The sequence below is a fragment of the Temnothorax longispinosus genome, chromosome 3, assembly GCF_030848805.1.
Source record: "Temnothorax longispinosus isolate EJ_2023e chromosome 3, Tlon_JGU_v1, whole genome shotgun sequence".
Classification (NCBI taxonomy): Eukaryota; Metazoa; Arthropoda; class Insecta; order Hymenoptera; family Formicidae; genus Temnothorax; species Temnothorax longispinosus.
This window is the reverse complement of record NC_092360.1, coordinates 21,276,043-21,303,241: the sequence shown is the minus strand read 5'-3', so window position 1 is coordinate 21,303,241 and position 27,199 is coordinate 21,276,043. Positions and strand designations below refer to the sequence as shown.

The following is a 27,199-nucleotide window of genomic DNA, read 5'->3' as shown; positions in this document are numbered from 1 at the left end:
TTTCAGATCTGTATCTACCTCAACAAAACTGTTCTTTCCGTGCACGGATACCACGCTCAATTTTTACGACACACATTCTTACAATTAGGAGGAGGGTGTCCCTAAGGCCTGTTTTCGGCACCCCTTCAAAATTGAACCAAAATGGCTGGAATCACTTCCTTATACCCTTGGAAGTAATATTTAGTCAATTCCAGCCTAAACGGAAGTATTTAGAGTGTATACTTCAAGTATATATGGTGCATCAGCGCGCCCGTATCAAGCATTTTTTTGGAAAACTAAGCGTTTTTGAGAAAAATGTTTCAGATAAAAGTTGTATGGTTTCAAGGGGGACATAAGATGGTGTCATTGGTTTGACCTTGGATAGTCATTTGAAGGTCACGTGAATGTCGATTTCAATATTTTATATAGAACCCCCTATTTTTTTACATATCTTTAATTGTAGCTTATTTCGAGAGCTTTCCAAAACACTCATAACTAAGTCATTTTTCATTAAGTACTTTGCGAGTTATGAGGCTTCTTACAGATAGATTTGTAGAAACGTTATTTAAGGAGATCCGAGATTGAAATCATATTATTCATTCTTGTTGATTCTCCACACGTGAACAGTAAAATCGTAAACGTAATCTTCCTTTAAGAAGCCACGTAGAGTGGGGTGTTGGATTTACGTGAGTCCCCTTGCCTGTCACTTTTTGGGGTGCTAGATTAAAAAAGTGAGTCCCCTTGCCTCTCACCTTTTGGGGTGTTTGATTAAGGTGAGTCCCCTTGCCTCTCACCTTTTGGGGTGCTTGGTTAAGGTGAGTCTGATGAAATGACTATCCAAGGTCAAACCAATGACACCATCTTATGTCCCCCTTGAAACCATACAACTTTTATCTGAAACATTTTTCTCAATAACGCTTAGTTTTCCAAAAAATGCTTGATACGGGCGCGCTGATGCACCATGTATACTTGAAGTATACACTCTAAATACTTCCGTTTAGGCTGGAATTGACTAAATATTACTTCCAAGGGTATAAGGAAGTGATTCCAGCCATTTTGGCCCAATTTTGAAGGGGTGCCGAAAACAGGCCTTAGGGACCCTCCTCCTTTATAAATATTTTATTAATATCTGTATTTTTAAATTAAGACTTGCATTTTTATAAAACTGGAGTTTTCGCGTTTCAGTACAAAATTTATATACAAGTCTCATGGTGTTACCGCTCATAAGCTTGGAGTTTGTTTCTGAGAATATAACAATGGTTTTTACTCATCTGATAATAGATTTCTTAAAGAAGTCAATCCGATCGTAATATTTATTTAACATGTTCTTTTTAAAGAAATATTTCATGATTTGTCATTATGAAATCTTTATGATGACTTTTATAATCTGTGCTATTGTCGCTTTGTGGAAATGTATTCTTATTCTATAATTTTTTGAAACGGTGACAAATCGTGATTTATTCGCTATTGTATTGTAGTACTTTCGCGTAGAAGCGAGCGAAACACTTGAAATAATTTAATGCAGTTTGAAACTTTCATTCGAAGTCCTAGCGCAAGCATTTCATGTTTGAGAATTAACGTTTATGATACGATTTTCCAAGTAAGGCTCGTTAAAACGTATATAGGGTTTCGAAATTGACGAATTATGTACACCAAGTTACCGTCGCGAAAATTCGATGCACAATTTGGCAAGAGTAATTCGTTTTGATATTTTTTAAGCTTTATCTCGTTTCGCATTTATTATATGAATACAGGCATTTAGTATATATACATATACAATATATTATACTATCAGGATATTGATCAAATAGAAGGAATAGTTCACAAATTTATACTTCGCTTGGATCGAGATGTTCTATAAAAATTCTATATTATATAATATCTTAATTCAAAAGTGTGTGTGTACACGGAGAAAATTGTTACGGTTGTTACAACAATGTTCTCTATGATTAAAAGAGAAATGGATGTAAATTCAAGTTAAATTGATATTACATTCAATGTAGCTGTTAAGATATGCCCATTTATACAGTTGTCATAACCGTAGTTCTTACGATACGTAACATTCGGTTATAATACCCTCGTATATGGTTGCCTCAACCAAAGGATTATTGCTATCTCTCTTATGTGGTCTGCAGCACAATTATTATGGTTGAGAGATCCATAAGATATAGCTGCACGGTACAGCACTGAATCACTGCATGATTGAGAGTTTAGTTCCATTGCGCGCGCAAAAGAATTTCTGCATAGAATAAAGTGGATTTGATAAGGATGTTTTAACTTTAAGGCCTATCTACATAAGACGCAGAACGCGAGTCGCAAGCACACACACAGTCTACATGTCAATCTAACCTCTTTGTGTATAGAGGTTAGATTGACATGTAGACTGTGCGTGTGTCTTGCGACTCGCGTTCTGCGTCTTATGTAGATAGGCCTTTATAAATAAACTTTTTTCATAAATATATTTACGAACACAAAATTTCGTAATGAGCCGACACTGGTTTCTGACATTCACCCGACATTATAAGAAATATTATATCATATATCCAATTCAAAATTTTATTACTTTTTTTAAACTGAATTTGTTTCTTAAGATGATTTTTGAAAAATTATATATTTGCGCTGGTTGACATATGTAGACTAAATATAACACTAACATTAAATTAAGAAGTGGTCTACCACGTAAGGCAGTTGGCTCACGATCCAGAGGTCCCGAGTTCGAATCCCACCAAGGTATGTGTGTTTTTATATGTGTTTTTAAATACGAGAAAATATTTATAATCATAGACTGCATCTTAAGAAACAAATTTAGTTAAAAAATAGTAATAAAATTTCGAAATAAATAATTTTTTTTTGTCGGGTGAATAATTGTTCATTATGGTTGTAACATCCATATATTATGGTTGCAACATCCATATAGTAGCTACCCTCACTAAGGTTAGGGCAACCATATGGAAACCATATGGAAACCATAGGTCACTTCCAGAGTACTATGGTTTCCATAACCCTTTTGTATGGATGGGCGAAAATTAACAGCATTATTCTGTTGTAGCAACCGTAACTTTTTCTCCGTGTATCATATATTTGCAGAATATAATTAAACTAGATTAATTACAAAGATATAAAATTTGTAATGAGATAAAATTATGCATATAAATAAATTAAATATAAATTATGATAGAATGAGAATAAATGAGTTTTAAGGAGTAAGAGATATTAAATATACTGTGACATTATCATACATACATATGGTTTTATCATTATTTTATTTTTTAAAATGAGATTGTCTAGTAAGAGAAATTTAGGTCATCGAAAAAAGATAATAGATGTCAAAACAATTGGATATATCTTGGTATGCATGCAGTTTCAATCTCTAATTAACTATGAGAAACTCTGTTCCAACCGCGCTTCTCATTTATAATAAAATAATAAACAGATATTGATTGATATTTTGACAGTCGATACATGTTATTCTATCCATCCGGATCTAGGAATTAATTACACTTGCGAATAAATAAGGCATATCATATTATTGATTCAATTTTGTTTGCATATTTGAAACAGAAATAAGATAAAATTATTTTAGAAATATTTTATACAAAAATTATAGATAAGTATATACATTTGTATAAATATTTTAGCTTATATATATATATATATTTATTTATTGAATATAAAAACTGCATAATAAAACTGATATTTTATTTTATAACTATTTGCAGAAAATACTTTGTACTGTAATTGTAAATTACATTCGATCTAAATTTTGTGGAATATAGAATAATCTGCATTTTTTTAATAGAAAAATTTCTAGTTATTGTTATTTTAAAATATGAATAATAACACCTATAACTGTGTTGTTGTTTTGCATACCTGGTTCGCAAATGTCTTTTGCATAATTTCTTCAAATAATTTAATTGAAAAAATTTCTTGAATAATAAAACCGTTTTAGAAATTTGTACATCTTTAATTTCGAAATATTTACATTTTCATCCTGAAATTCATTCGTGTTTGGTTAATATCATGTTCGGAGATACTTCTAAGAATTTTGCAGATCACACACACAATGAGAAGCTAGGAATGAAATATGACGAAGATATTGAAATATTTCGAAAACGTTGTAACGGGGGTAGAATTCGCTGAAATTAAAGTTCTGTAAAGTAAGCGTACAGTTGGATTGCACTTCGCACCATGAATATATGCAAATTGTAACTTATTTACTTAATGCAAGTGCCTATTCATTCCTCCATGTCGTCCGGTTGGTTGCATCGTTGTGAGTGCATACAAGGTGAAACTCGTTCGCGCTGCGGCGAACTGTAGGTACTGCCGAACGCATATATATATATCTTTCCATTTGCACAATTGTCTTGAGTCTCGTTATCGCTGCTGCTATTGTTTTATTTAACTTCTTGAGAAAGCATCTCTGAGAAGATAACATATAGTTTCCCATTTGTAATTTCTAATATCCTTAATTACACCAAGTTTGAAGCTATTTGGGTTGCGAATAAACTTCATTAAAATAATGTTGTCGTATACTTGATAGATTATTTTAGTGTGTCTTTTGACACGTAATAAATCCAATTTTTAATTCGAATTTTTATCAATTTTTTATCAATATTTTTTTTTATATTGAAACAATTCATGAAAGCCAAACTAAAAGATAAACAATGTCTTTCTGCTGCTGAAAGATTGGAATAGAGATATTCCATATTTGATGTGCAATATTTCTTTCAAATCGAAACACTGGTTGTTCGAGATATTGAAATATTGTACAAAAAATGAATTAATTTTTGTCACAGTTCAGTATTGATGTTTCTTCAAGTTTACGTATGCATATTTAAACCTACCCTTTTATTTTATATTTTATTACAAACCGTATTATCTCTTAGTATTATCTCTTTGATGTATACTTGAGTATACCCGTCAAACTTATATCGTGCGACTGTTCCAATAACGCATTCGCATTCGCATTCGCATTATGTTTTAGTGAGAACGCCTAATTTGCGTTCGGCACTATCCATATTCCGCGTATGCATAATATGATACGATCGCGAATGTTCGGAATGTACATGTATGTACCTATGCCGGCAGTGATTGCAAAGCTCCGGGGAGCTTTGCGAATGTAATATCCGACTGTATACCAAGTTAGAATACGCGGTGGATGGCGTTATGTAATTTATTGACTTAATTATTCCCCGCACCTTTGGAGCCTCAAGTTTAATTATACGTAAAGTAAATCAACATATATGCATGCATAAAACGTGCTCCAGACCAGTTTGCTATATTGACAACTATCATGAAAAGCACGTTTAACATAATTGCTTCCGTCAAGAGTATCAAAAAGAATACTTAATTCACAGTTCCTTGACTTCGTGATAAAATTATAGTTTATTAAATATTTTTTTATTATTTTATGTGGGACACATGGTAATTCAACGATATTGGCTTTCTTCGTAATTTATACCAATATGAATCCGATGGATTATAATAAATGTATATATAGTTGTAACAAGTGTGTTTCTAAATAGGCGATAGAAATATCGATTATTTCGTATGCATGTATACCTACCATATGAATAATCATTCGTAAAACGAAATTACATCGTAAAGAAAGTTAGACTGCATGTAAGCGTTGTACAAACGCAAATTGCCAGTTCTTATTTACTAGTAACGATGTTGCGAAAATTTACAGAAGAAAGAAAAAGGCTAAGAAGTGAGCCAATTTACTTTTGATTGCGCAACAATAATAAAAATAGATATATATTTTCTTGCTTCATAATAAGTATGGAGTGCTTAACTCTCATTGATTTGCCGAAGATTGTTGAAGGAAAAGAATGCTGTTACAAAATAAAAAATGTGTTGTTATAAAACAAATTTGCATTTAACATAAAATATATGAAAACGACATAGCGTACTATGTGAAAAGATATTTGTGCAAGTATATAGGAATAAGCAGAGTATTATACTACTTAAAAAAATAAACGAAAAACCGTTTTACAAATTTGCGCATCAAGATATATGGACCAATAAAACAAAACACGAAATATGGTAAAATTTTTAAAGGAGGATTCCGTTTAACAATGAAATCATTTGGAAAGTGCTATATAGTAAAGTCTCAAAGTCCAATATGTAACGAGAATAACAGTTTATTTAAAATCGACCCAGTTACTCTATTTTAAGTTTTACTTTAGAATAGATATGTATAATGAGTAAAAAAATAGTATTTGCAAGATAAAACTGTTTAGTCGCACACCATTACGTACAAAAGACGTTATATTTAATAAGTCTGCACTATAGATCGAAGTAAAATTGTATTTTGTCTACGTATCGTTGCTCTTTTTTGAGCGCAGTTTGAGGAAGGAATTTTGCATTTCAATTTTATTTTTGTCGTATTTAATTCTATCGTATAATTGCGAGTTTGAAAATATCGTTATATACGCTTTGCTGTATTGCAGGATCAGAATAATTACTCTGTAATATCCATCCCTGTAAATTCAACAGACAGCCCTGCTAAGTACCAACGTAAAATGTCGATAATCCCATCATCAATAGATTAAAGCTTGCCAGTTGAAACGTCGCGCTTATGCTATAAATCCGCTTCGAATTGCCATTGAATTTGCTACCACCATGCCTCATGCTAATGCGATATTACGATTTGATTAAGCGAAGAGGATTTCTGAAGGCTACTTAAATGGCAAAACTCCGACATGCGTTCTCTCGTAATACGTAACTAAAAGCGGAGCGATACGGAAATTTTCATCCTAAAGTTATGGGTATCGTGTAACTTTTAGATTGCAACTTTTATGTGAGTAATTCACCACAAAATTCTGATTCGATTAAACGACGAGAAGTCGCAACATGGACACACGGATGTGCTCGAATTAAAAGCAGTTTTACTCGAAAATTTTTTTATTTTGAACTTATGTAATGAAAATTTGACTTTGTTTTGCATGGCAGCTTCTCATTTTTATATCAAACGTTTTGTAACAGCAACAATTTCGCAGCGTATTACTCCTCTTGCGCATCTAAACTAAAATATTACAATTATAGGTACGTAACAGCAGCTATAAATAAATTATTTTCCGTGCTAAATCTCAGAGAGAATTAACGGACTTTATAATTAGTGCGAGGAAACTTCTTTACTAAATTAAGCCGTCAAGCCTGATGGTGAACCGCATTTGTTAATTATTGCCAGTTTGAACATTGAATCGACATTGTTGGACGTAAATACACAACGAAAGCAATATAGCAAAGTAGGTCGTAAACGCATCGTAAACGGCATAGAGAGAGATAAAAATAAAACGATTTTATGTCACACATAAAAGTACTTGCGTAAAATTTTCTAGCCTTTCATTCAATCACAAGATACGTTTTCCTCAATTGAACATTTCAAATAATTTTGTTTGAATAAATGTAACCCATATATTAGATAATCTCTTATGTTTATGTAATCTCTGATGAAATTAATAACGAGCATGCGCCACTATAAGCTCAAACGATGTCAAGTTCAGTTTTGGTGTATCCTACGATGCGAATGCAATATTCGATTAAGATGGGATTTGCAGCTTTAGAATGGAAAAACGTGCGACGATGTGAGAACTCGTTGCGCGCGGTACGTCTTAGCAATCGCGCGGTAAATCACGCCGCAGATGTAACTACTGTAAACGAGAGCCAATTGGTCATCCGGTAGTGATCGACGATGAAGTAGTCAATTATCCTCGGGGGGATACACACCGTTCCGAGTAATTGAAACGTGTCTCTGCGGTATTATTTATTGCCGGCCATAAATCGAATTTACCTACTACCTGTATACCTTGCATCGAGGTCAGATTTATTACCGTCGTAAAAATATCCACCTTCTCGAATTTCCTCCCTTCACCACCCACGTGTATTAGCCGGGGCACTTTCCCCTTTCACGACCTACCTCGTTGCGCGCTACCGACGCGCGACGAAGCGATTTCCGGCTTGGCAATCTCTTCGTCGTTTCCTTTCGATAAGATTTCATGCCGCTAATAATCTTATCTTCGTAATTGCAGCATGGATAAGATCATATATCTGTGTACTCTGTTTATTATTATTTTTTTGCTTTTTTTTCTGGGTATCTTGCGCTTTTTTATGATTGTATAATAATTATGGCTTTTATGAACTCGTTCTAATTACTCGCTCTAACGATTGGGTATGCGAGTGGTTTTCGCGAAAGACTTTATCAGCGTTATGAATCATTATATAGGTATATACATATAGATACATATATATTATACATAATATGTTAATTAGTGTGTATCTCATTGTCGTTTTCTTATTAGTGATGGGTGTTTTTTTGATTAATTATTTGCAACGAGTTGACTTTAATCGTTTAAGAGTTTCGCATTTTTATTTCTTTACTCGTTGTTTCATCGTTAAACATAGACAATTAAATCTAAAATATTGAAATTAAATAATTATTAGAAGATAATTATTGAATTAGGAGATATTAGAATTATAAGAGGAATTGTTTTATCGCGTGTGCAAAATATGCGATTGCACCGCGACATTAATACTGAAAAGATCACGAATCATCGTTTTATTCTTTTATTATATATTAAGCTTTATGAGAACGAAGCTAATCTCGTGTAAAGAACGTCAACAGCAAGTTTCTCACTCGTCTTCCGATGCCTTGTCACTATCTTCATCTTGAAACTTTTGTAGGAGGATCCTTCGTCGGGATAACGAAACATGATATATACTTCGGCAAATTTATAGGTTCATCGAAATTTCGCTAATAGCGATAGACAGAAACATGAAAAGTTATAAAATCTCCTTCCTTGTAATTTACAAAGTGTCTACTAAAGCAATTTTGATAAATTTTAGATACATAAGAACATCTTATATTATCTATATAATATATGTATAATAAAATGATAGAGCTAAAAATTCGTTTTTGGAACTTTTACAATATGTAGTCGTGACTTTAAGAATTTATATTTATCTGTTTTTCTTATGATACGCTAAAAAGCGCGGAGATCTATATGAAATGCGAAATTATTATAATATCTGATGTGCTGGGTCAATAAAAGGCGTCCGTTAATTGCATTAATAAGCGCGAGTCGATGGAAATAAACAGGGTCGATACTTTCGCGAGTCTCGATAAAGGGAAGGCAGCCCATCCGTGTTTCCTTGAAATTTTCCAACCTCCGCCCGCCGCCTATATATACATATATCTGAAGTCTCGAGAGCGTTTTCACGCGGAATTGAACCTCGACGAGTGTGCAGCATCGCATAGATCCCTTTCTTCTCACCGTTCCTTCTTGCCTCCCTTCCCTTCCCGCAGAGCGCGACTTTTTTGCCCGCTCTATTCCTTATCACCCTCTCGCGATTTCCCCCTCCCCCACGCCGTCAAAGACCTCGTTTCTCTCGGTTGTGCACCGTGGCGCCTGAATTGTCGCAGATTTTCTATGGGTACACTCCGTAGGCCATACAGTCAGGGAGAAAACTCGCTCGGGGGAAAGCCTGTTTATATTCGCAGTCGCACGCGACACGTGAGGAAAAATCGTGCAACTTTATCTCGTTCATTCGAGCCGGCCTAGCGCTTTTCCATGCCACCGTTGCATCCTCTGCCATTACATCTCACGTTTCACTCTTGCATCTTTTTGTTTCGCATATGAGTTGAAGTATATATCATTTTTCTCATTCTTTTCGCGGTTGCAGCCTATATATCTGTCGTCTCTTCTTTTACTTTATTTTGTAGAGGTTACGCTGGTTCATCGTATATATATTTAAGACACAACAGTCTTTCAACCCCGTGAATTTTCCATCCGGAAATTTAAGCTTGCGAGTGAATAATAATTTAACGAGAATCGATACTATCGATTGAATCATATTCGCATTATTATATTATTTACAATATTTACATTATTGCTATTTAAATTTATGATCAAATATCAAAACATAATAACATAATACTATTTGAAATTTAATTGAGCATTGTTTTGTGACACACAGAAGACGTATGTTATCTATATTTTTATTTTGTGCCGTTAACCCTTAAAGCGCATATGGGGTGTAGGATACCCCACTCCGAACTTTGTGCTCTGATAAGTCCCATTAATTAAAATGTCTTTTTCAATAATTTTTTAAACAATGTTAATTTTAAGAAATCGCTATAACTTTTGTTTATCCTTAAAATACATGACTTTAACTTCATTCAGAAATTTTTATGCAATAAAATAGTCAATAGCGTCGTTACAGTACATATACTTAAAGACACTGGGGTATCTCATACCCCCAGTGCGCTTTACGTAATTTTTCGGAGGTGTGCGCTTTAAGGGTTAAGAGATTACATATAATGTTGCAAAGTGTTATTTACAAAAGTTTATGAAATAGATATTTTGCCTAAATAGCAGGCAAATATCTTGCACTAACGAATCGCAAATCGTTTAAAATGCGAACGCGAAAATGTGGGTGCAGTGTAAACGCAACCATGCAGAAAATGGCTTTCTGAAATACGTATACCCCGTAATGAAGTTTACTCTCTTTCAGGATCTTGTTACTTAGTTTAAATTGCAAAGGAAATTACGTGGGATGTTCCATAAGTCATACGTCATCGAAGAGTTTCTGCGTCAGTTTGATTGATCTATAGCCTAGATTCAAAGTATCCGTTATTTTCATAATTAGCAACGTGTCAACATCCCTAATACGGAAATGTCTACCTGAAACTGGGAGAGAAATATACTTGTTAGTTAGTTTCGCGTAATTTAGTAACGCCACCGTGTGCATTTGAAATGCTTTTGCACATAAATTATGTTTTGGAGCTTGGCGAGGGTTTGAATAGTTAAAAGTTTATAACTCTCTGCGACATCGACCAAGTTTGCCGATCTGTTTGTTTGCATTGCATATTTTTTTTTATTAACACGTAAACATTTTATTTATGTTTAAGATGTTTTTGCCGTCATAAAAAAATTAGTAGAATAAACCTGTTAGTACGGCGACAAACAAACTCGTTTGGTATCGTATTTCTTTTTTGTTTATAATCCGACGAGGATGCGTGTTTCTTAACTGGAAATTCCTCTTTCTTTTTTCTACAGCTTTCGCGTGTATCCATCACTTTATCGCATTGCTGATATCGTGTGAGAAATAAATTTTTATGAAGATATATAAAGTGACATATAAAAAAGTCGTTAAAGATTTTACATTTTACAGCGTATTATTTGTTAGCGTTTTAATATAAACAAAATAAAATACTTTTATTACAAATAAATTTTAGTACTTAAATTATATTATCTCATTTAATATAAACTCTTTTATGTTGACTAATCGAGAATTAATAGTCAAAGAAAAATAATGTTATGAAAAAATATTGCGCTTAATGGAGATATTAAATACCTATATATATTATATATATATTATAAAAATTAAATAGTAAATAATAATGTTGTTTGTTTTTTGTTTCAGGTGAGTAACTTGGATATTTTATGGACAATGGCTTTCGTTAACATCCTAGGTGATTTATGATGGTGTTTAAAACGGTAAGCGACTTAATGATTTAACACAAATTAAATATTGAACGAAGCCTTATAAGTTATGGAAAGGACCGCCAAGAAGGGGTCTATGGCACAAATATAGTTTTTGTTCGGTTCTTCTCTCGTATGCATGTATGTATAATAGGACTGTTAAAATTTATCTGTTAAAATTGATCTGTTAAAATCGACTGTTAAAATATCTACATTGATATCTCAAAAAGGATTTTTAAAAATGTATAAAAGAAGTTATAGCTTATCGAGCCTTTTTTGAATTATCGGGCTTTGGTAATATACATGTGTTGTCACTTTTTCCCATTTTGTCAATTCTGATTGTGTACAAGCGACACTTCTGGTGCACATGTGTGGTATCGTCATTAAATTAGAAGTAAATTATATGTAGCTGTAAAAAGAGTCAATATAGATATGATCTTAATACTTTTATAAAAACTTATTTACAAGAGTTTGTTACATTTTTCAAGACCTCTTAATTCTAAATAATAAAAGAGAAAAAGAAATAAATTGTGAGGCGAGAGAGAACACGGAAAATCTGCGACATTCTTGTATCTAATTATGTCGTCGATTGACTTGAAATTACGATTCCGAGTGCCGGTCGCGCAATTAACGCGGGCGAGCATGGCGCGGCGCGCGGCGGGGCGCAAAGGCGGGCGCAAAAATGTGTGGAGCCGCGGAAGTCGGGCTAATTAACTTTTAAATACGACACTTCGATCGCATCTGCCTTGATTTAAACTCCCGTTGCGTGCAGCGCGCGGGAAAGGGATGTCTATAGGGACAGCCCGCTGCTGCTGTTTGCACGCACGTGCGAACGTACCCGCGTTGGCGATAAGCTTGTAACGCGCGGCTCGCGTAATTGCAACGCGCCTTTGACGCACCATCTGGATTTGCGATACGTCATTTAATTACTCCGGGGCGCACCCGTATATTAAGCGAATTCATCGAACGTCCTTCTCTCGTAACGTGGGAATATTGCGCGTTGCTGCTAACCGAACGCTTAACGAGCCGAAGGCACGTTAATTAAGCATTGCCGCGGCTAATGCAAATTCGCGCGCGGTTCCATTCGGCGGCAGCAGCGACCGCCGCCGCTGGGAGAATTATATCGGAAAATGGAGAAGCTCCGGAATTTCTAGGAATATATGATGCGAGGATCGAGAAACTTGGATAGAGTTGCGTCCATTCTTCGCGTCAGTTTCGTCCATAGGGCGATTAATTAATGCCGAAGCAATGCTCAAAGTAACACTTGATTTTAAATAAAATATAACTCTTTCTTTTAGTCGATATAAATATATAACTTTTGATATGCTTTTTCCTGCTTCAGTCTATTTAATATGTTTGAAATAATTTCATAATTTAAACGTTCTATCACGGCTCGAAATACGAATTTTATTAAGACCATCAATTTTAGAGTGTTTGACGCCGAAACGCAATTAAGAAAATTGCGATAACTTGAAATAACGTTATATCTATAGATAGATAGATAGATAGATAAACTGTTTATTTCTTGCCTTTCAGCATTGAAAGAGGGTATTACAATACAATTTTACAATAATGCCATATCGCTATCACGTTATATCTATTAGTATGATATGCGATAAAAATATAGTTTAAAAAACCATATTTTATGTACAGAAGCACGGTAACAGAAAAGCGATTAATAATGATATCACGATTTTTCTCCTGCTTTTGAAAATCTTTCGGTATTGAGTTTGCTGCCTGTCTACTGTGCTATTAATTACCAAACAGATTAGATGATTTAAGTTAATCGTATTAATCAAATACCCCTTTAGAACTTATCGTTTTCTTCGAAGGTGCAGTCTATAGCATTTTTTGTCTCTCGATGATAAATCGAGGATTTTATTGCTGCCATTTTATTGAACACGTCGTAAATAGCTAATATGTCGTAATTTATTAAATTTAACGAGTTTACGCGATTCTGTATACATTATTCAATCATTTTAGTAGATCATCGAAATTCGAGTTTAACATAAATTAAATTATTTTAGCCAAAATAAGCTATAACCGCTGCATGTCTCTTCTATATACATTGCTAATAATATTGCTCGTCAGCGTCCTATAAATATATTAACGTTGAAAATAGTTTGGATGTAACTATAATTTCGTCCCGATACCTCTTCGTATTTATCCCACGCGACTCGACATAAATATCACTCTAGCTGACCGACAGACTAGATATACGATATTGCTCGCAGGACGAGCGCAACCTGCGCGTGACTCGCCTTTGAAATTGGCCTAAATGACATCGCTTCCCATCACCGCTATCATCTTTTCTGACATGTGTACGTGAAGCACATTTCAGGCACGTTTATTATACAACCAGTTCAATCGAGTTATTCCAATAATGTTTATTTATAATTATTTTCGTTGCTTTATAGCGTATAACAGAAATAATGCATTTATAAATTATCGTCATCTCTCTGCATTATGAGAAATAATTGTATAAAGTACGGGAGGATATATTCTTGATCGTGGTGCATATTCAACGAAAACATTATATAATTTAAGATCAACTGGAGATTGACTCCAATATAGTTCAAAACCGCAGAGTTAAAACGGTATCGACCGTTCAAACAAACAGCAAGCAGGTCGATATACCTATTTGTGTTTATCTATTGTTGCGAACACCAAAAATTTCTGCAATTACGTTGTTATGTCACGTCGCTTACGGTTAAATGGTTAAACGGCAACGATGCTCCGACCCCGAGGCGACGACCGAGCACGCATTAATAACGTTCCCCCACCCATCCCACTCCTTATGGCGCATCTTTTAATTAGCCTTCCCGCGGGAAACAATGGAGGCGCGGACAATCACGGTGAAAACGGAATAAGGCTGCTTGGTCGGGATAGAGAGCGGCGCTCTCTCGCGCATATAATGACCCCCGACGACATCTTACTCGTATAATTCCAGGGCGCTGGAAAGGTGCGCATAACGGGAATCCGGGCGACGCGCGGTACCGTTCAATTATCCCAGGTCTTTTCTCCTTCGGGGCCGCGGCGAGGCGGGCGCGAGCGGGTGTGAGCGCGAAATAACAATGCGGCGTAAGATAAACACGCGATAAGCGCTCCATCGGAACGAAATGAAACCGCGTCGCCTGCAACTGCAGCGGAGCAACGAGGCTGCAGAGGCGGCGACACACAGCCGACTTTCCGCTTCCCGCTTCCGTCTCTCGCTTTGGCCGGTTTTATATCGGGAGTTCTATTTCGCGCTCTCGCACATTTTGCACCCGCCCCGTATACCGTTTCCCGCGTTCGCGCTTTATTTGCCGTCGATGTCGCGTCTATCGTTTTCTGCGGCGGCCGTATCCCGCCGTATTTTGCGCGTCGTATTCCCGCGGGGTATTCCCCACCTATCTACACAACCGCGACTATTCCTTCCGCCTTCCGACTTTCCGCCTTCTATTTGTCTTTGCTGGTGCTCACGTTCAGTACGCATTCGCTCCTTTGTGTCTATTCGCCCTCTGTTTTCTCCCGGTTACCGATGGCGGGCACTTTAGTATCAATCGAACTTGGGTAGCGGTTCTTATTGTCTCTCTCAGGTCCGGCGCGGCGCTTCTGCCCGTTCTAGACTAGAGTCCCTCTAATAAGAGTCGCGACACGTAGCAGCAACTTTTGATTGGTTCGCATTTTCGGCAAAAGTACGTGAAAGAGGAAGATATATAAGAGAGAAAGAGAAAGCGATATACAAGTAACATACATTCACATCGCTTTCTCTTTCTCTCTTATTTTGCCAAAACTCAAGATGTCGCGACTCTTATTAGAGGGACTCTATATTCTAGACTGGAGGATGATCCTACTCACTAGGATGAGCCGCGAGTAGGATCATCCTCCAGTCTAGAACGGGCATTCCCGTTTGTTTCCCGTTTAAAACTTGGGCATCAGCCAGGTCTGGTGACGCGCTACATAATGCACTTGTGGACGTCGATTACGACATAGTTTCCGGCAAAAATTCGAATAGCATGAGGGAAATAAATCTGAGAGATAGCATTCGATATAGGTACGGTGACATTCGATCGCTCTTAATAATTTGTATTTATGCAAGAAGCAACGCAAACAAACGTTGAGTCCATTTCTTTCCCTTGCAGAAATATCAATTACGCTCGTACGCAAAACTTTTATTTTTACTTAAGTCAAAGTATGACGAAACATTTATATTTTAATATTACTATTATGAGACAGATATTTTGCCTTTCATTTATCGTGTAACGAGCACCTTCATTATTCACGACAATTCAAATATGGTCATTCTACCGAATTACCGAGATTAATCTTTTATGCGTGCATTGTGAAGATCGCATGACTATCGAATCAACAATCGCCGTCGCTAAAAAATTTACGCAATCGATTTTACCCGGCATATCGTTCTCGACGCATTTCTAAAACGTCCCCATCAGACGTCGTTACAGCATCCCGTTTATATCTCGCGCGCGGTTTATGACGATAGCGAGAATGAACGGATAATGCCGCCAGAAGCGACGAGAGGAGCGCGCACCGGAGTCGCCGCATTCAAATTAGCCGGAACTAACGAGCACACGGAATGCGCACCCAATTGATGGGGCGCCGTGCGAGAGGGAGAGGGCGAAATCGGCAAAGAAAGAGATGCGTTGGATGCATCGTTTCATTGCAGTCAGTTCGCATTATAAAGAACGATCATTGGTTCGTACTAGGGAGAGAATAGGGTCGTTATCCTTTAATTAGGCGAGCTCGAGCATCTCGGGCGCATCTGGAAAGGTCGGGAATACGATTATCGATCGGCGAACGCGTTTGATCATAATTAACGTCGCCGGCTGATGACAGGCGAAAGTAATAGGTATATAGAGACGACGTCGAGGCAAGTTCGACGACTGTTACAATACGCTTGTCGATTCCAGCGTGTATATTGTATATATTTTGTTCGGTACCTGCATCCGAAGAGCGAAATAAAATCGGCAGCGAGTTGCTTGTTTTTTTTTGTTCGCAAACACACGCCGTTCCTTCGTGTTTGTATGCGAATCAGAATGTTTCTTCGTTAGCTTCCAATCAAGAGACACGACCGGCGCGTCAAGAGGTACGTTTTTAGCTTCCTGCGTTGCTCGAGGTGGCGAGTTTACGCGGAAATTGAATTTCGCGTATTTCAAGTAGAGCCGCGTGTGCGCGCTTTTGAAATTCGTCGCGTTCGATTCGACGCGCGGTGTATATATACGTTCGAGCGAATTCGGAACGCGTCGCACTTGTGTTGGTTTAAACACGCTCTCCCAAACTACGATATTTACATGGGCTCTGTGTTTGCGCAATATTTCCATGTGCCATTTTTACGGTTGACGGCGCGCGCGGACGCGTGCACGCCTGCCGAATATCGTCGAATGTTGTCAAGCCGAAAAAATTTTGTAAGCGTATTTAATTGCAAATTTTAAGTGCGCGATCGTGACACGCTTGGCCAAACGGTTCACTGTAAATTCATAATGCGTTCGGTTACCAGATGTATGTAAACACGACCGGAAATTATGCGCATATTGCGGTGCTCCGTATAAAAACGAATCCAACCGCACAAAATCGTTTTTTATATTATTCATGATATTGCATGCACACACACATCCAACCCGTATATTCGACTGTTTGATCAATCTGTATATTTATATCACATATCATATAATATCATTACATTGGTATATTTATATAATATGTATACAATGCAGTTTACAGCCACTATACACGTAAGTCTCGCATTCATAAATAGAATGTGATTTAACGACATTTCTAATGTGATTTAATGACGATTTTAATAATAATTGCGTTAATCTCAATTCAGTTCATTTTTTATCGAAGCTATTAACACTTGTAGTTTATCTGAAATGCATTGTTTATATAATGCATATTTAATAGATACGATTTCGTCCCAATAATCACACATAGCGGATTTTTTTCTTCTAAGATTCTTTCTTTTAATTTCGGCTTTCTACAAAACTGAATTTGTTTTAACGGAACATTTATGTTTCATGCTATACGTTTGAACTAGCAGTTAATTTTAAGCTAGCCGAAATACTATTCGGTATAATTTACACAGAAATAGTCCATAAATTGAGAACAATTTTTTAAATATGTATCAACTTGTCATTGGTATTCTATTAAATCTCTCTCTTCCTCTCTCTCTCTCTCTCTCTCTCTCGATTTTATCCAAACGCTATCTTCTCCGCGACAATAAGAAATACGAGCCTTCGATTCTCGAACGTCTCTCGCGCGCTCGTACCAGAGATCGGCGCGGAAGCTGCAGGTGTCTGTATTTCCGCTACAACGGAAAATCCGGCGAAAAAGAACTCGGTTGGACGGAATCGAGCGTTTAGGCCTCTCTCGGTGGAGACACTCGAAGATCTTCTCCGACGCTACCGCCTTCCTTCGATGGTCGATGGACTCAGACAACCATCTATTCGCGGGCGTCTCATGCCATCAGTATCTCGGGGCCCAACCCATTTCCCATTCCTCGAGAGCCGCGCTGCACATTTCCCAGACGTGCCTCCGGTGCCAGCAGTCAAATGCCAATACGGCACTTATCCTCGAACTAAAGCCTCCCTCGTTCGCCAACACCACCGAGCCGAGCTGCTACCACCGCGCCGCCTTCCCTATCCTCAACCACCACGCCGCGCCCGCGCCCGTGCGAGGGCTTTTAAACCATTATAGGAAATGACGCATCGTGGGTCGTGCCGAGGAATTCTCCGGCCATATATTCACGATGTATGTCTTCGAGAGCACTTCAACGTCGTTTATGGAGATGGATGCGTCGCGACAGCAGAGAGCCGAGAAAAGTGAGCGAGGACCAATGTTGCGTGCGAATTTATCCAGATCGTAAAATTTTATCATTTCGTTTAAGAGTTAGCCAGTATAGGACACAAGTATACTTATGTGCTTATTGTACATTCGCGGGCTTGATATTTTTGCTTATAGTGATGTATTCATAAATTCTTTTTTTTTTCAATATTTATTAGAGATTTAATTAAAAATTATATTGAATCGTAAACTTTACGTTCTTCTTGTCTATAGGTATATATTATAATGTCTGATAGGAAAATCATTATTTAGCAGAATTGAGCGTACGATGAACGAGTACGATACTTATTCATCTATAAGATAACTATCGGGTATCGGATGGATAAACCGATCGGTGTTTGTCAGACTATGTTAAAGCTGATTGAAATGAGGGCGGATCCACAGTGATGTTTTACTAGTGTCTTGCCTAAGATGGGTGCGGTCAGTGCCAACAAAAGCGACATCCCAATGAGGCCACCGATTGCTCCGAAGGGTGATGAGTTCCTGTAAAGGATCGATCGCCTTTTATTACATTACAAGTTGAATGTTAAATTTAAAAAACTTGGAATTTCCTATTTTTTAAATTTAAATTTAAGAATTCTACTTTCTTATATATAAAATTGAAATTTCTTATTTTTGTAATCTTTTTTGCGAGTACTAAGATTAAAATCTTTTCTTATATAATAAAAGAGAGATACCGGAACTCCAGGTAAAAGTACTTCTTAGTAAATTCCGTTGAAACTTAAGGGAAGCACGTAAACGTTTCTCTGGTCCGAGACATTTCCGTTTAGGAAGTGGGCGCTAGAGATTTAGTTTCCACTACTGCGAGAAAGAGAAAAGGATTTTTAAGTACTTGTTCGCTGTAAGGCTCGTAAGGCATCGGTGCAAATCGCGGGAAAGTGGAAATCGACGTTGTAAAATCAGGGTATTTCCTTCTCAATCAGTCAAAATAGCTAGTATGAAATTGGCCGCGATAAGATCAAAACTTTAGCGCGTGTCTAAATATACATCTGTATAATTTTACATCTACACTGTTGGAAAATTTTTTTAGTTTTGTTAAAAAAGGTGTTAAAATTTTGGTGAAGAAAATAATCAACATATACATGTGTAGATTCAACATGTGCCTGAGATATGTTAATTGAACTTAACAAATTTAAAATGTAAAATTATACGTATAGTATATAATTTAAAAAACATGTTAAAGTAACACAATTTGAACGTATTTATCAAATGTGTTAAAATTTACAGAATAAAAGAGTGTTGATTTTATCTTACAATCTTAACTTTAACATAAAAGTTATGTTAATTGTACACACAATTAACCTCAAATTACGATTAGAATTACATTTTCTTTCTGTTGAAATATTTGAACATAATATCGGTGTTACCATTTAACACATCCATATTATGTTAAATTAACACAAAAATTTTAGTGGACCGTTTGGGACATGTGATTTATATTATATTGTATTTTTAACACAAATTTTCCATGAAACAGTGTAGCGAAATATGGGTTAGATATTTTCATATTTATATCATCGTAATTTGGAAAAAAAGCGATCAATCTCAATTTCTATATTTGTACCCTTAATTGAAAAGTTAGACACAAATTAAAAATAAAATGTAGACCTGAGAAAGAAACGTAGATATTAGTGCAGTATTTTATATTAGTTTGAATTGTATCTTGTAGTATATTACAAATTTTCTTAATTCTTATAACTCGATCGTTTTTTAACCGTTTAACGACTTAATTTTTCAATATCGTTCGTTTTCTTCCAATCGCTTTGCGATCGCTCAAGCGGGACATCGCTTCGACGATCCACGTTTCCCTTCGTCCCTTGGCGCGCGTTCCCTCGCTCGCGATTCGGTTCTCGTTGCGCCGGCTCTCATAGAAATCCCGCACACGTATCGGGCACGTATCCAGCTGGAATAATCGAGCGGGCGATTCCGTTCAGAAACGATCAGCGCAAGCAGAAGGTCCTCTTGACTCGAAACATGATTTCGAGGCGGGCAACAGTTTGTCGTACAGTTGCGCCGGGGACTGCCGCTTTACGCGAGAGTGCTCTCAGAAACTATCCATCGACCTGTAACTCGCCGTATGTCCGTCGTGCTGGGTGCGCGCAATCGAAGAATTTCAAGAAGGCTTCATTTTACACCGATCGCCGACATAAAACGTCGTGCGCCAATTTATGCACGATATAGTCTAGTGGAACTAAGGGCGATTGCATTTTATTGCAAGCAAAAGATTCTCGTATATGTTCTTCAAATATATGGTTTCTCCATATGCCATTCTATCGTAGGAAATTCGAAAAGTATGAATTATTTATTATCATAATTTCTGATTATTTGTCAGTATGAATATAAAATAATCCTGGCGTTCCATTTTGTCTTTACATTCTATCCTCACTGCAAGCTTATAACGTAAGTGAAACATAAGCAATGAGATATATTGCTTCGGAAAGAAAGCAAAATTCGGTTCCGGTGCGATGGATTTTCTATCGGGCTCTCCGCCGTCGACAGGTCGGCTAGTTTCTCGATTATCCCTGGAGAAATACACGGGCAGGATACCGAGAGCAATTCCCGCATTGTTTACCTGAAATTGTTGAAATTAAAGCAGCGATATTCTCCTGCCTTGTAATGGTACCTGACGAGTTTCACGTCGCTATCTCGGCGTTTTTCTTTCTCCGGATAGGATGAATTACCCTTGAGAACATTCGGGATACGCTTCCGTTTCGTAACTTTTTCAACTCCTAGAAGTATAAATTAAAAGCAGTCTCGTTTTGAGGCAATTGGTTTTAATCTCGCGGGTAAGACATCGTTTTGCAATATATAAATCAGAACGCGCACAATTTTATTTTGTTAGAATTCAATCTGGATTTTAAAGTTTTAATACCAAATTTATCCATTTTTTAGAGTTTTCTATGTGTGACAAATAAAAGTGGTATTATACATATATCGCATGAAATAATGATTTCACTCCATTAAAGACTATAAGAAGATTAAAAAAACTGTATAAAAATTTACTCTTACGCCGTTTTATATAGATTAATATCTGAATGTGTACGTATTTGAATTGTTTTGTCACGGCGCAAACGGAATCGTTCGTTCGATGGTGGGGAGTGTGAAGATGACCGAGTCATATCATCTCTCTCACGAAGAGCGCGAATTCTCGCGATAATAGAGAAGGATGTCACGGTTGTCGCACGAGCTGCGTGTACCCGTGCCGTTATAAATCAGTTGCAGTCGCGTCCATGGCTTATCAGTCACGCTATATTCATACCGGGTTGTTCTGAGCCGGTGGCTTCGACCGGCCTCTGTTGTCCGCCCGCATGGTATCCGGCGTAACGCGAATCACTAAAATGCCAGAGCCACACGACAAAGATCTCGTTCCACCACGGGGATGAGTGAAATATTATTCTTAAGGAATTAAACTGTGAGAACGTACGCGTGCAGTTACATTTCTCTTGTGCGATCATTGATAAAATTATTGTTGCAGCTGAAATTTAATTTATTAAAGAATAGTCGAGAACTGTATATGTAGCATGAATAACAAGTATAACAATGTATGAATAACAATGTATGAAACAAAGTATGAATAACAAAACATTGATAAAAAATAATAAAAATTGTAGCAGAGTAATTGATCCTTTTAATTTTAATGTTTTTATATGACGTATTCTTTGCTAAGAATGATTTGCAAAGTGATTCTACGTTAATAGTATTAATTTCATTATGAAATATTGGAGATTCAAGTATTTCACTGGTTTTTTTCAAGCATTAAAATAAATCTTCATAAATTTTTCTTTGCAATGTTTTATGTATTTCCATCCAGTAGGTTAATACTTTTATTGTGATAAATCGGATACACTCACCGTACAGCAGTAACTCCATGGAGGTCAACATATTATAGATTTGACGGTAATACTCAATAATCGTCTAATCACGGATCGAAATATCCTGTCGTCTGCATAAATTACAGGCACGTCGGGTACAGCGCCGATAAATAATGCATTCTATAAGCGCATCCCCGCTGTGCAGCGCGTGCAATTTCCTGCGACTTTCCTCGATCAATGTTTCATGCGCGACATAACCGCGGCCGCTATCCATGACTTCCTGGGCAATGGAGATCATCGATCTCACCGTGTGTTTCTGTCTCCTCTCCCCCTCCGTCCGTCCGTGATGCATTTAAGCGTACATGCAAACGCACGTGCGTTTAAATCCCCCCCGAACGACGACCAGAGGCCGGTTGCATTGTCTTACCTCTGGCTGACCCCTCGCGGGGTCATAGATCACGGGCTTCCTGGAGTAGCCCGTGGGTATAAATCATCGGCCGCGCCGGTTAGCCTTAGCGAATTTATCGTCCGCGTCCAAGGCACTTAATTTATCAACGGGACAACGAACGGCACGCAGCGGAACGGCGCGATTCGCTCGTCGAACACGTTTTTTTTTCGAACACATCGCTTATACTTTGCGCATATCGCTTAAAAAGTGCAGAGTGTGTGAGTAAAGTGGGCAGACGCTACTGCGGATATCTGTGCGGAATTTTGTCCCCGGTATAGTTTATAGCGATTTTCTTTATATAGTTATAAATTTATCCGGTAAAGTGAAGAAGAGTATCTATAATTAAAATTTTTTTTATTAGATTCGTTAAATGAATTGTATGAATTCGTTGACCCATCTTTGCTCTTTTTCCTTCTCTTTCTTTGTGTTTCTCGATTCGTCTGCGCGTATGAGAAAGGAAAGACACATTTCTCGTTGACTCCGATACACGGATACTATGGTGAGCCTATATGTTTAGTAGATAGCGCAGAATGAGGACTCCCCGAGGACGAGGACAGCGGACAGGAGAAAGGGGGGAAACGTACAGAAATTGAAATTCAAAGTTACGGCCGTACCCTCGGAAGCCTCGTCCGCATGCGTGTCTCTCATAGCCGAATGCAACGCTCACATGCTGCTTTGTTTGGGAGAAATGAAATCCGGCTGGAGCCGCTATCGAACGCAATAAAAAAGCTCGTAACGAAAAGAGGTCATACATAGGATCCCTTTGTCCATATTTCCCATACGAGGATAGGTACTATCATTGGAAACAATCGGGCTATCGCCGACATATCAAGTTTTATTATAAACAATATTTTGCTCCCCTAAAATTTTATGATTTACAATAACGCGCTCCTCTAAGATCTACTATTTTAATAAAACATCAGTGCCAGCAATCGAAATTAATAATTGTCGGTAATCAACTCTGTTTCTAAACTAGTTAAATAAAGATACAAACATTGGATAAAGATATAAAATTAATAAAAATTTAAGGTAGATTTGAGAAGCTTATTAAATCAGTTGTATGAAACTTATAAATTATTTATGAAAAGTAATATTTTCTCCAAATACCAGTAAAATAATTCTGTCTGTAAGTGCATTGAAAATGTTGTAACATATATAATGGTCATGTCTTTTACAGTAATTTATTTTTACTATTTTTAGAGACTCTTTCGGACTTTGATAAATCCGCCTTCTTATTCGTGCGCTTCCCTTCACATCAGATTAGACACCGTCGTATAGAGCTCTTTGAAAGCGATCGCGGAAAAGGCTCGGTCCTCTCTCTATTTCTTTACCTCCTCCATTCCTTTTATCGGCATCGTCTAACGCGCTCGCCATAGAGCCAATTAGTTAATGGCCTGCGGACATTTATGTAATCTGTGCCATGGTACAAATGAAAATATCAACGCTGTCTATGGTTTCGCCCGTTGATTATTTTACTGGAAAATAGATATAGAGATAGAAAAATGCGCGTAATGTAAAAACTGAATTTAAGAGACAAGAGTTTTTGTGCAAGCCAATAAATTGATTTTGATGCTCTTTTTGCTCGGTGTAATGACGACGCGAGAAAAAGCGAACCGAGCCGATTTCTCGTTAATATACTTCTCTTTCCACGGGATCACGTGCATTCCGGCCGCGATGGTGTCAATTAGTTAATGGCGAACCCACGCTTAGGTAAGCGCCGCGGGTTATACGTAAAATCGCGGCAATAGGAAAGCACATCGTGAGTGTCGTGCCGGTCCATTAAGCGTATTGCGCAGCCCTACTTCGAAAGTCTTAAAAAGTGAAAAAAAAAGTTTCTCGACGGCGGCAGAGGGGGATGATGGAAATAATACTAATAGCGGGGGAGCACATGTAGGGCCGCAGCACTTAAATTAAAACTCTTTTTTAGTCGCATTATGTCGGCGCGCGAACTGTCACCTTTCCCGTTAAATGGATTTCTAACAAAATGCACCATTGAGTTTTTATCGTAAAGAGCGCCGTAGATGGAAAAAATGGTAGAGATATTATAAATAGCGCTTCACAGTCTTGCTACATAAAAATACATACGCATAATACTTTATGTATACATTAATTAATTGTGTATTGTTCGAATGTTCAAGCATCTTATCTCACAGTACCCATTGCAGTCACCCATGTGTTTTACACTTTACTTACAAAATGAAAGCGGAATTTCTTATAAATACCACAAGTGTACTTAGCTCGCCATAACATCTGCACTCGGCGAACATTGCATTATTAATAGTTAATCTCCACGAAATGAGAAACGCCGAGTGCGCGGCACTAGCTGCCGAAACGACGATGCAATTATTTAAATCCATTTTAAGACCATGCTCCGCGAAAAGTACTCGATTATGAGGTATACGTTTGCGAGACTCTTATTAAGAGTTTTCCGTAATATTTCAAGCATGCGATTTATATACACGCTAATGAATCACGATGGTTTTTTATTATACCGATAAGACGTAGTTATAATAATATACTCTCATCCGTAAATATGCGTTATTATGTTTTAATGCTTTATCGCAGAGTATCTAATTAATTTTTTAAGCATATGCCAGGTATGATTCTTTCAATGGCGTTTTATTCATCGAATCTTCATTCAAAACAGATAACATTGTTATCATTGAATTTCATACGACGCTTTCCATCGTCGTGTCATCGCAGTTATTCAAATGCCGCCGTTTCCGAACGGCATCTTTTAGATTGGTCCGCGAGACAAAACCCAAGTATTTCCATTTGTTCTCCGTCGCTTTGATGTCCTCCTCTTTCTCCCACCGAGGTCACTCGTCACTCGATTACAAGTGCTCTCGGTTCGAGGGGATTTTAATTAAATGCTTTTCCTGCTCAAAGGTCCACCCATTCCTAAGGAATTCGTCCTCGTCCGTGTGCGATCAAGACGACTGAGATTTCGCGATCGGGACATTTGTTTTCCCGGGTAAACGAGAAAAGAATAGATCACTTCCGTCTTTCGGAACTTCCCAGATGGCCGATTAATCAAGACGTTCCGAGCGGCAAAATTGCACGAAAGAAGTTTCCCATCTTAAGATTATTCAGGGCTTCTCCGCGACTAATTGCTTGAAAAGTTAAAGATTACCGGCTTCTTGTCAAATTTATATCTGCAACGGACGTTTTGAAATGTCAGTTTTATATAATTGAATCTTTATAACTGAACATAGCTTTGTAAAAGAAAACTATATTACGGCTATTTTGTTAACTCGTGTCCGAGCGTGGTGACTTCTCTTTAATTATTAATAATTAATTACTAAACTGATTTAAAACTACAATATAAAAATAAATTTTGTATCGATTTGCCTTGATAGTGGTTCATAGGTATTTTGTTAACAATCTATTACAGAATTTAAGTGAAAGTTTGTCCTCGAAATTCAGGAATAAACGTGGCTTACGCGACATCATTTAGGCGGGCACTTTAAAGCTAGTTCGAAAAACGGCAGGATTTTAACGATGTATTTCGATGTCGTGGCTGATTTAACGTGAGATTAGCTCCGCCGAGAAATACGACTTTATTAATCGCACGTTAAATAACCCGGAAATTATTATGCGGCAACCGAGCATTGTAGTCGCTGCTAATTTGCGTTGTAAGCTACAATTTAACTCGACGTACTACAGTTGTGACATTATATTCAGTTACGTATTGTTAAAGTTCGCAAAATTATAAATGAAAAGTCGCAACTTGTGAGCTGCATGCAGCTTGTCACGGATTAGCTGAGCTTTTAATTCTGTTGTTCCTATATAGTGTAAGGTAAAATAGGTCTTTAAATTTAATTTATGTATCTTTTATAATCGCTGTTTAAAACTTTATTACGATATATTTATATCATTTGTATAAAATTAAGTTTTATTTATAAAAAAATCCACTTTAAAGAAAATCCGCGAACTACAGTCGTTAAAAGAATATATAAATTAATTCCATAAAATAAATTAAAAATGTAATGTAGAAGTAAGACACCACAAAAAGGGAACACGTGAATGTCAAAGATTTACGAAGAGTTAATTATATACAACATTTTTTTATATGCCGTAACTTCTTCGAAAGACACGTTGTATTAATACAATCGTATTCACGAACTCTGCGCATAATTTCTTGTCTTCTATTTTTTGTCTTCGCGAATTTGAAAAATCTTTTTTCTTCAAAACGAACGAGTCTCTCAGAAATTCTACGACATAACCGTAAATAATAACGTTGAAAATGAACACTACGCGTCACCCCGATATGCGGAACGTAATTCATGCCGCACCGCCAGCATAAAAACGCTGGTCGTATATCACGCATGGCTATGCGTAACCAACTGCACTAGGCTTCGTATACGCGCTTGTAGAGTCGTTTACACTCTATACACCAGTAATTTTTTCAAATTTACGTTAATTAATTTCTCATTACTTCCACAATGGGCAGCTAATGCGAAGTTAATGCTGTGCCGTTAACAGATTCGGACTTAGAACAGTTTGACGCTTTGTAAATAAAACATAGTAGTCTTTATAACAGATATATTTGCATTTATTATGTGCTCCTTTTCTAGCTGATTAACGGCAATTGTTATAAAATGTCGTGTGTTATACATTGAGATTAGATAAAC

General features: G+C 37.0%; 1 protein-coding gene across 1 annotated transcript in view; it reads left to right on the top strand.

Annotated features, from left to right (window-relative positions):
* Positions 1–27,199, top strand: part of LOC139810478 (uncharacterized) — a 352,879-nt gene that overhangs the window by 62,254 nt on the left and 263,426 nt on the right. The gene's annotated exons all lie outside the window — the stretch shown is intronic.